Here is a 12,099-nt window from a genome sequence, read left to right on the forward strand (position 1 = left end):
AAAAGTCTAGTCGGTCTGGAGGACCGGACTGGCATCAGGTAAATCTCCTGAGTGGAGTAGGTGAGGACGCGTTCCCGTAGAGGGAACAGTAGGCGTCGAGTCGACCTAGGATTTCCGGTTGGGAATCCGAAGTCAGACTCGGACAGTCCGAAAACTGTCAGTTATTCTTTACTATGAATTATCAGATTCTAACATTGTCTTGCAGGGTATGAAATTGCTCGGACTAACCTTGTTTTACAGGAGAAGCGGCTCCTGGAAAAAGGAGGTCCGGGTGCACGGGATGGATCCGGGCGCCCGGAACAGGTCCGGGCGCCCGGGACCAAGTTTTATCCCCTGCGCGACTTCACCACGTGGAGCAACCTAGTTGGTTGGCCACGTCACACTCCAGGCGCCCGGAAAGGTCCCAGGCGCCCAGAACCTCATATAAAAGGAGGGTTGAGGTGCAGCTTCAAGTACAACAATCTTCAAAGCATTCTCCGTGCGACAAGCTGCTCAACGTCTCGACTCAGAAGTGCTGCAACGACAATTCGGAGCTTCAGCTTTATTCTTTTTATTGTCGGTACAATATTCTTTTCTATTTAAATTGTACTTAGCGTGTAATAGATTTTACGAATTATAGTTGTTGCCCACCGGAAGCGATCAAGGATCGCGGGCCTTCGAGTAGGAGTCGTCACAGGCTCCGAACGAAGTAAATCCTTCGTGTCTATCTTATTTACTTTTCCACTGCGTTATTTCTAAACAAGCTTTTACGATTTCGAAAAACGAAATAGCCACGAGCGCTATTCACCCCCCCCCCCCTCTAGCGCTTTCAATCCATCATAACTGTGCCCCGGTCGGACGATTGGAGACGGCCGAGCGGCTGGACACTCGGCGTGGGGAAAAAGAAGACAAGGGCAAGGGGACATTGGGGAACATCTTCTGACAACAGGCATGTTCAACGATCAAGCCATATGCAGAATCTTACGACAGAAGTTTCTGCCGTCCCATCAGAGAGGGTCTTGGACTGTAGCAGTATGGTGTCAGGAATGCTCCTCTAGCAAGCCCATACTAAGGTATGGTACAAGACACGTGTACGCCTCGATAGACGTGCATACGCCTCCCCACAGCTCTATATAAGAGCCCTCAGACTTCGACGTAGGTACGCGATCTCGCAACTTCGGAGCCACTTCATAGTTTCCTCTTGCCTGACTTGAGCGTCGGAGGGTCGTCGCCGGGAACCCCTTCCCGGCCCGACTTCCTTGCAAGTTCGCCGGAGATCCATACGGTCGGTCAGAGATCCACGTCATCAGTTCGGAGAGCGTCACGTGCCCAGCGTCCATCAATTCAGCATTCAGACAGGATCAAATTGGCACCGTCTGTGGGAACGCACCTGTATCCGGGCGGAAGAGATGGACGAAGCTGGACAACCGCACACGGTGATGCTCTCCCAGGAGGAGCTCGACGTTCTAATCGAGGCAAGAGCAGCTAAGCTCGTTGAGCAACGGAAACAAAAGGCGCAAGCCGAGCGCCTAGAGCAATAGGTGACGTCAGCATCAGCTAGCCGAGCGATAGCAGAGTTCCGACCGAAAATTATCTCAACATGGGGCCGAGATAAAGAGCCGGTCGACATTCAAGGGGAAGCACCACTTACCGAGCGGGGTGAAAGGTGCGCCAATGTAATGTATGTTGTATATTTTCCGTTCGGATGTATATTTGAAATGTAGGAGTAAAAAATCGAAAAATTATCACAAGTATGGGGCATCGACAGCGGAATCGGAAGACCGTCGAGCTCCGACGTTAAAAATCGAGAGTCGCGTCGGGGACTATAAACCCTCCGGCCGGAAGACCGTCGAGCTCCGACGTTAAAAATTGAGAGTCGCGCCGGCGATTATAAATCCTCCGGTCGGAAGAACCGTCGAGCTCCAACGTTAAAAATCGAGAGTCGCGCCGGTGACTATAAACCCTCCGGTCGGAAGAACCGTCGAGCTCCGACGTTAAATATTGAGAGTCGCGCCGGCGACTATAAACCCTCCGGTCGGAAGACCGTCGAGCTCCGACGTTAAATATCGAGAGTCGTACCGGTGACTATAAACCCTTCGGCCGGAAGACCGTCGAGCTCCGACGTTAAAAATCGAGAGTCGCGCCGGCGACTATAAACCCTCCGGTAGGAAGAACCGTCGAGCTCCGACGTTAAAAATCGAGAGTCGGACCGGCGACTATAAACCCTCCGGCCGGAAGACCGTCGAGCTCCGACGTTAAATATCGAGAGTCGTACCGGCGACTATAAACCCTCCGGGCGGAAGAAGCTGTAGCGGAATTCCAGTTAAAGCTATGCAGTATTCAACTAAGCGAGTCCGGCTGACCAAGTGTCAAGCGGACGGTACCAAGACAGTCGAGCTCCGACGTTAAATATCAAGAGTCGCACCAGCGACTATAAACCCTCCGGGCGGAAAATCGTCGAGCTCCGACGTTAAATATCGAGAGTCGGACTGGCGACTATAAACCCTCCGGCCGGAAGACCGTCGAGCTCCGACGTTAAAAATCGAGAATCGCGTCGGCGACTATAAACCCTCCGGCCGGAAGACCATCGAGCTCCGACATTAAATATCGAGAGTCGCGCCGGCGACTATAAACCCTCCGGCCGGAAGATCGTCGAGCACCGACGTTAAAAATCAAGAGTCGTACCGGCGACTATAAACCCTCCGGCCGGAAAACCGTCGAGCTTCGACGTTAAATATCGAGAGTCGCACCGGTGACTATAAACCCTCTGGCCGGAATGAAAGACGTTTGAAGATAAGCGGCAAGGGAAAGTAGTGACAAGTCGAATGTCACCTACGCTCGCTCGGGAGGCCTAGTTGGCCAAGTTGTGTGTCATAGGCTCCAACCAATCACCCACAAGCATGCAAAGTAAAAACAAAGTTGCACAACGCAGATAAATTTTTCATTGAAAACAGAGGAATTAAGGCCGAACGACCGAATTACAAAAAAAGGATAGTCTTTAGCCGAGCGGCCGAATTACATAAAAACTTCAACTCAAGGAAATCATAAATGTCCTTTGGGATGGTGCCGAGGAGCGTCGCTTGGTCTTGGGCCGGGATGAGGACGGAGTCGGGAAGATGACCCTTGGACTTCAAATAAGTTGTGGTGGCAGTCATAGCAAGCTCGAAGGCAGTGTACATCCGTTCGCAGACTTTCTCCGAGAATTCGTCCGAACGGATGTAATTCAGGATCAGGGCTGTGACTCGGCCAGGCTCAGCCTCTTGATATTCCTTGAAGGCAGCTTGGGAGGCTGCGAGGGACTCCTGCAAAGTCTTCAGTTCATCTTTATATTTAATCGCCTCGGCCGAGCGGCTCGCCTTCTCGCCGTCTAGCTGCTCCATCAGCTCTTTGACTCGTTGCTCCAGGCCCCGAGCCTCGACGTTCTTCTTCTCCAGGTCGGCAATGGTTGTCTTCTTCTGATCGGTCGCCAGGCTTATTTTTTGGTCAAGTGATTTGACCTGTCGATCAAGTTCAGACAGAGTGTGGGCCTGGTCGGCTGTCTTCTTTTGCTCAGCCACCAACAGAGCTTGGGTCTTCTTGAGCTCTTTCTGTAGCTCGGCGTAGGAAGGACCCTGAGCGGGCGCGCCGCCCGTGCTCCTTAGCCTCTTTAGCTCCTCCTCCACCATCGCTAGACGATTGGAGACAACGATCTCCTCCACCCATCTCTGACATAAATAAAATCATTAATAGCCGATCGGAGGAAGCACGTAAAAGACTCGAAGAAAACAAACTTACCCCCGTGGCCTGCTGCATATGGCTGTTGGCCAGATTGTTGAGTGGAATCATGGCGACACGTGCCCAAGCGTCGGCCCACATCTCGGCTAGGGGCCCCTTCATTGTGATCATGTGCTCGGGCGCGGTTGGCCGATCGGAATCAAGCATCAACTCTTCTGTGGGGAGATGAAGGGAAACCCTGATGGTACGGTATCGACCGGGAGTCGTCTGAGCGGAAGCTAGGGAAGGATTGGAGGCCGGCACAGAAAACTGGGACAAAATGGCCGAACGTTGGACTTGGCGGGGAGCGGGCGGAAGGGCGCTGATGGGTATGGCCTCGAGGGGGTCCGCGGACGCGTCCAATTGCGATGGGGTCCGATCGGACGAGATCGCCTCAACCGCTGGGGCTTTGCTGCGAGAGTCGGCGGTGGTCCGCTCGGACGGCTGGACAGCGGAAGTGGCCGATCGAAGTGGCGTCTCCGCTCGGCGCCTCTTTTGTCGAAGAGGGCGCTCTTCCTCTTGAGCGGAGCCTTCCTCCCGGGCGAAAGGCCCTCGGCTAGAAGTTATGCCAACCGCCGACTCCGGGAGAGAAGCCTTAGCGGCCGACTCCCCCGCATTCGTGTCGCTCTCTCCTTCATTAGAGCCGACCAGGGTGATGCCCAGTTGCTCCATCTCTTTGGCAGCTGCGGCCTCGAGCGCAGCCGCTTTCCTCTTCAAAATTCCGGCCATCACGGACTCCATGACAATGTCCGCTGCAAAGGAAAAAGGAGAAAATCACTTAGCAATCAAGGAGAATGCACAAAGTAAAATTCTTACCGAAGCCGCTCGGGAGGGGGGTCCTGATCGGACTCAGTCCAAATATGTACATCACCCCTTCAGGCAAGAACTTATTGATGTCAAAGTTCAGACCGGCTAACATGTTGGCAGCGTGAAGATAGTCTGGTCGGGTCTTGAACCTCTTTAGCTCGGGGGAGATTGGCGGTCCGACCTGCCACTGGGTTCGGAAGGAGGCCCGCTCGGGGAGACAAAGATAGAAGTAGTACTCTTTCCAATGTTTATTGGAAGAGGGCAGTTTATTAAAGAAGACTAAATCGGGCCGAGCCTGGAACATGTAAGTGCCCAGCTCGGACTGTTTAAGGTAATAAAATAATAGAAGACCTCTGGTCGGAGAGGAATGTTGTGGATTTTGAACAAGACGACGCCGCCGCATAGAAGGCGAAAAGTGTTGGGGACTAAGCTTCCGAGCGGAATGCCGAAAAAATTACAAACTTCTACAATGAAGGGATGGATTGGAAAGCGCAGACCGGCTATGAACTGGTCGTGGAAAACATAGAAAGCTCCGCGCGACGGTTTGTGTGGCCGAGCGGAGGGGGAGGGTAAGATAAGTTCAAAATTAGAGGGGATGTCAAAAGTGTCCATCAGAATATCGGCGTCGCGCCGATCGAAGCGCGACTCCATGGTAGTATACCACGGGCCGAGGGCTTGGTCTTGAGGCTGAGAGGAACTAGCCATTGTCCGAACAGACGAGATCACAAAAGGCGAGAAGAAATGCAGATGATAGAAGGAAGAGGATGACAAACAAAACAGTGCCCAGAGGACCAAAACTCGGGAAAGAAACGCAAAGAAAACACAAGAACCAAAGATAAAAAAGAAGAAGAACCTTACAGAGAAGAATGGAGATCGACGAGGAACACGGAATCGCCGGAAGTCTGAAACGTCGGAGGAAGCTGTGGAGCACGAGAAAGCAGAGATGCGGCGGAGGGGGAGAAGGAGAAGGCTTTATAGGGTTGAGCCCAATCGGCCTCCACCGTTGGATGCAGGTCACGAGAACCGAAGCACTCATCGGGCCATCCATTTCAAACTACCTCGGTCTCGTCGCCCGCGACGCCACCGTCGTACGATGACGGCAGCAGCGCCACGTGGCATTCGACCATTGGAGAGCATTTAATGAGTGCCTTCACGAGGCACAGAGCGCATGCCCGACCTTAATGTCGAAGATTGGCACAAATGTCGAAAAGATCCGAGGAATGTCGGCGTTGACTGAGGTGATAGCTACCCCCGTGGGGGTCGAGCGGAGGATAGTTTCACAGAGACGCCGCTCGGCGTAACTGGAAGTCCAGTCAGTCGGACTAATCGCCTCCTTCGACTAGACTTGAAGGGGAGGCAAGTGATCCGGCGGTAAGGATAGGGGACCCCCTTTGAGGGGAGTCAACGCCACGTGGTGGTCAAAAGTCAAACGGTCGATCGGAGAAGAGTAGGGTCAACCGGCCAAACGGGTCCAAGCGGAATCAAAGACAACCCGATGAGGAGTCGGGTTTCCGATGCTTATGGTGAACAAGATCGCCGAGCCGAGCGGATAGCCCGCTCGGTAGAGGCATAAAACAGCATTGTTGTAAAGGAACAGTCTTAGCCGAGCATGCGACCGGGAATCCTCCCGGTCGGACCAATAACTGTGCCCCGGTCGGACGATTGGAGACGGCCGAGCGGCTGGACACTCAGCGTGGGGAAAAAGAAGACAAGGGCAAGGGGACATTGGGGAACATCTTCTGACAACAGGCATGTTCAACGATCAAGCCATACGCAGAATCTTACGACAGAAGTTTCTGCTGTCCCATTAGAGAGGGGCTCGGACTGTAGTAGTATGGTGTCAGACATGCTCCTCTGGCAAGCCCATACTAAGGTATGGTACAGGACACGTGTACGCCTCGGTAGGCGTGCATACGCCTCCCCACAGCTCTATATAAGAGCCCTCAGACTTCGACGCAGGTACGCGATCTCGCATCTTCAGAGCCACTTCATAGTTTCCTCTTGCCTGACTTGAGCGTCGGAGGGTCGTCGCTGGGAACCCCTTCCCGGCCCGACTTCCTTGCAAGTTCGCCGGAGATCCATACGGCCGGTCGGAGATCCACGTCATCAGTTCGGAGAGCGTCACGTGCCCAGCGTCCATCGATTCAGCATTCGGACAGGATCAGTTCTATTTTTGTATTCTACTAGTCCATTTTATCGGGGAGTTCTAGGACATGAAAATTCATGATTACATCCATTAGTTTTTTGATAAACCTATGATTTTCGAATCCCCCTCCCCCCAATGATCACTGCTAATTATTTACAAAATTTATTAAAGATTTCATATTTGATTTTTAGAAATTTTATCCAAGTAAATCTTGAGTAATCATCAATTATTACTAAGCAGTATTAGTTTTTGCTTAGTGACTTGGCTCCGTGTGAATTAAATAGGTCTAAGTGTAGGAGCTCAAGTATTGAGTTAATTCGATTTAGATTTATTGGTTTGTGGGTTGACTTAGTTTGTTTATCTTGTTGACAAGTATTACAAATTATATTTTCTAATTTTTTTAATTTAGATAGACCCCTAACTAAGTCATTTTGACTCATTTTTTAAATGAGATCGATGTGAGTATGACCTAGTCTTCCGTGCCACAATTTGTTTCCTCTTATTGTATCAATAGACACTTGAGTGAGAAGGTTGGTAGGTCAATTGTGTAAATATTATTTTTCCTAATTCCCTTAAGTGTAATTTCAAGATTTTTGATATTTTTAATTAAATATTTAGAGTTAAAAAAAGTTACTAAGTATCTAGAGTCACACAGTTAACTTATGCTAAATAAGTTAAAATTAAATTTATCAACTAATAAGACTTTTCGAATAATAAAATAGAAACTCAGTTCGATATTACCTGTTTCAATTACCTTAACTTTTACGTCATTGTCAAATGCAGCTAACCCTAAGTTCTTGAGTTTTAGCTTAGTGAGCTTTAATCGGTCTCCAGTCATGTGTCTGGAGCATCCACTATCCAACATCCATTGGTTCAAATTATTATATTCCTACACATAAAGTATTTAATTTGGATCCACTTTAAACATACTATAAGATAGATTGATTGGATTCTATCCTTTATTTTCCATCTTACCCAATCTAAGTTGTCAATCATGTTATGCTTATGGGTAATTGTGAGATGGTTGATTGAGTTTAACTTATGTTTTTTATTAGGTTTAGTTAGATTTGAGTTTAATTAAATTTAACTTAAATTGATTAACTGAATTAGGTTTAATTGATTAATTAAATTAGATTTAATTGATTAAAGTTTAATTATATTTAAGTTTAATTAGATTTGAGTTTAATTAGATTTAAATTAACTTGACTAACTGAATTAGGTTTAATTGATTGATTGAATTAAGTTTAATTGATTAAAGTTTAATTAAATTTAAGTTTAATTAAATTTAAGTTTAATTATATTTAAGTGAATTTTGATTAGTTTTAATTGAAATTGGTTTACTTAATTAAAGTTTTAATTAAATTTAAGTTTAATTAGATTTGAGTGAATTTTTATTAGTTTTAATTGAATTTGGTTTAATTAATTAAAGTTTAATTAGATTTGAGTGAATTTTGATTAGTTTTAATTGAATTTGGTTTAATTAACTAAATTTTTATTTTAAACTTAAATCCATTTCACCCTTTTCTAGATTGTCAATCAGGGAACCTTATAAATTGTGTGAGATGGTTAATTTTATCTTTAATTTAGATTAAAATCTAATAATTGATTTATATTTAAGTTAGATTAAAGTTTAATAGTTAGTCAATTAAACATCCATTTCAATAATTGGCTTCTAGGATGTGGTGAGACACTAGGCCTTTTGGGTATTGGAGCAACAACCACTTCTAGATAAAGCCTTTTAAAAAATTAAATATTTAATTTTATTTCTAAGAATTCTTAGTTTAACTAATCAAGTTTCGATCAAGTCTAAGTCCTTATATATCCTAATCTAAGCATGTATAAGGAAAGTGATAAAACAAACATTAAACAAGTTTAATAATGAAGATGGTCTTTCTATGGGCTTTCCCTAGATTATAGCCTCGATAAGGTCTATTAAAGTAGTGGATTTGATCCTTAGGGATCTAATATTAATCAAGTCCAACTTGATTAATCATGTTAGACTTGGGGACCCATTCTTGGACTACTTTTCTATTGTTTTGATTCACTAGAGACAGTTAAGATTTAAATTTATGTTTAGCCTTATACCCGAGTCCAAATCGATTGTATACAACTCTTTATTTTTCAAGGATCAAATCAAGATTCTTGGAACCCAAAGTGAACTATTCCAATGAGTCCCTAAGTTCTTTAACTTGACTTTTCAAGTTGAAATTTTCATCCTCAAGTTGTTGGACTTGAGTTGAAGTTCCAGTTTGAACAGGTTCAGTCAAGGAGCTTGGTTATGTTAGGGTCGAAATGTGCTAGAGGGGGGGTGAATAACTTGTCGTGCGCTCATCGTCTTGCTTCTTGGTGATGATAGGCAGCGGAAAATACAAGAAACAAAATTACAATGTTAACTCAAGGATTTACTTGGTATCCACCTCAAGAAGAGGTGACTAATCCAAGGATCCACACACGATACGCACTCTCCACTATGAAAAAATTCTTTACGGTAACTACCGAAAGCGGAGAAGCCCTACAACACTCTCAATACAAGAAGAAAGAAAGGGAAACAAATAAATTGAAATCTTACAAGATTTACACTTGAACCCCTAACCCTAGCTTCTTCTTCTTGTCGTAGATCACCTCTTGACTTGGACGTGCACAAGCACTTACCTCCAAGAACCTTCAAGAACTGGCGGTGAGCTCTATGGAGAAATCATTGTGAATCTGAGATGAATCGAGCGAAAGTCTGCTGAAGAAAACGCTCGCAACGGCTTTATCCAGCGCCAACGGTCGGATCCCAATCGATTGGATTGCTCCCAATCGATTGAGGAGGCTTTGGATCGATCGATCGATCGATCCAGAGCACCTTTGTACTCTCTGGAAATCGCCTGAATCGATTGCCTAATCGATTCAGGGTTCTCGCGCGATTTCCTGCCTCTCAATCGATCACTCGATCGATTGGAGGCTCTAAATCGATCGGGTGATCGATTGGGAGGGCTTCTGTGCAATCGGCGATAGCTTCCCAATCGATCGCCCAATCGATTGGAGGCTCCCAATCGATCGGGTGATCGATTGAGAGAAGCTTTTGTCGCGGCACCAATCCAATCGATCAGCCGATCAATTGGACATGATTCATCAATTAAATCAACTTGACTTGCCCTAATCAAGTCCCAAGCCCCTAAAATCCAACATCTGGTCAACCAAGACCTGTTGGGACATCATGCCTAGCATCCGGTCACCCTCGACCTGTTAGGACTTCCTTACCAAGTGTCCAGTCAATCCCTTTGACCCACTTGGACTTTTTCTCTTCGTGCCAAGTATCCAGTCAACCCTTTGACCTACTTGGACTTCTCAATACTAGGTGCCCGGTCAATCCCGACCCACCTGGATTTCCACGTGTCTGGCTTCACTCACCAGGTCTTCCCTTCTGCCTAGCTTCACTCACTAGGACTTCCCATCTGCCTGGCTTCACTCACCAGGACTTTCATCTAGCTTCACTCACTAGGGTTTCCCATCTGCCTGGCTTGACTCACCAGGACTTTCACCTAGCTTCACTCACTAGAGTTTCCCATCTACCTGGCTTCACTCACCAGGACTTTCACCTAGCTTCACTCACCAGGATTTTCCAACTGTCTGGCTTCACTCACCAGGACTTCTCCTCTGCCTAGCTTCACTCACTCGGTCTTTCACCTGGCTTCACTCACCAGGATTTTCCAACTGCCTGGCTTCACTCACCAGGTCTTTCACCTGGCTTCACTCACCAGGATTTTCCAACTGTCTGGCTTCACTCACCAGGACTTCTCAGTCAAGTATCCAGTTAGTTTTGACCTACTTGACTCTTCTTCACATCTAACTGGTCAACCTTGACCAGAGGAGAATTGTACCAACAATCTCCCCAAATGAACTATTACACCTGCAATCTCCATGTATTATCAGTCTCCATGTATTGTCAAACATCGAAACCTAAACATCAAGACTCAAGCTTGAGTCATCTCAAGCTTAGTCAACCAGGTCAACCTCGACCTAGGGAATATTGCACCAACAGGTTAGTCACTTCCTTTAGGGTTGTTACCTCGTTTTGGAGTGACTTGACCCGAATATTGGATTTAGCTAGTTTGTGCATCCGATAGTTTATTAAGTTATGTAAGTTATTTATTTGAGATGAACTTACAGTGCTATTTGATTCTTCGGAAACGGATACGGATCTGTGGCTTCTCTTAAACTCAACTTCCAATTCACTCTCGGTTTCGGACTCGTTGAGTTATTCTTGGGCAAGAAGCATGAGGAAGCTTGTCTATTCGAAATCTTCGTTGGAGTCTTCTGACAACGATTCATCCCACGTTACTTGTAGCTCCTTCTTTTTTTGTTGCTTCTTCATTTCCTTCTGGTTTGGACAATTCAGCTTGATATGTCCCTTCTTGTTGTAGCTGTAGTGGGTAACTTCAGACCTGGCCTTTGTGTTGGATTTTGGACTTGGTTGCATCATCTTTGATTGGATCACCTTCTTGATTTCTCTTTTTGTGAATCCCTTATTCTTGTATAGTTTCCTAACTAGGTTCATGAGTTTGGTGGTAATTTCATCATCTTCTTCCAAGTTGAATTTGCCTTCAAATTCGTGTTCGATCTGGTACTTCTTCCTAGACTTAGCATCCGAGACATCAAGATTTTATGCTGGACATCCAATCTCCGACCTGTCCAGTCGTCCGCCTAGTGTACGTGACCCCTAGGACTTTCATCTAGTGTCCTCGACTCTAAGATTTTTCCCAACATCCTCGACCTGCCAAGACTTTGCCAGTCCTCCTAACCAGGACTTCATTGCCTAACCATGGATAGGACTTTGCCTAAGATCACTTAGGACTTTCCTTCGCACTTAGTTCAATTTGTTAAAACAACAATAACACTTAACTTAGAATACTTTGTCATGATCAAAACTCATGTTCAATCGTCTCGTGCTCCCTGCACCAACACTTTTGACTTTTCCGGGAGTTAATATGCACAAAATCAATGTAACATTTATGGGAAGCTGGTTGATCTCGTTTAACTTCTCCAACTATATCACCCACTGGGAACTTGATTTTTTGATAAAACGTGGAGACCACCGCCCAGAAGGTATTCAATTCTAGTCTTCCCAAGCTGACATTGTAGGATGCAGAGGCATCCACTACCATAAAAGGTGCCTTCTAAATTCTTTCCAAGGGCTCCTCTCCAAGGGTCAGGGAGAGGTAGAGCTACCCAAGTAGTTGTAATTGATGGCATGCAAAACCAAATAATGGAGTGTTGATGGGTTGTAGCTCTTCCTTATGTATTTGCATCTGATCTAAAGTTGTTTTAAAAATAATATTGATCGAGCTGCTTATATGTAAGATACAATAAATTTAATAATAAATGTTATTGGAGTAATAACCTTATTGGATTTTTTTAGAATTTTTAGA

The sequence above is a fragment of the Zingiber officinale genome, chromosome 5A, assembly GCF_018446385.1.
Source record: "Zingiber officinale cultivar Zhangliang chromosome 5A, Zo_v1.1, whole genome shotgun sequence".
NCBI classification, from domain to species: domain Eukaryota; kingdom Viridiplantae; phylum Streptophyta; class Magnoliopsida; order Zingiberales; family Zingiberaceae; genus Zingiber; species Zingiber officinale.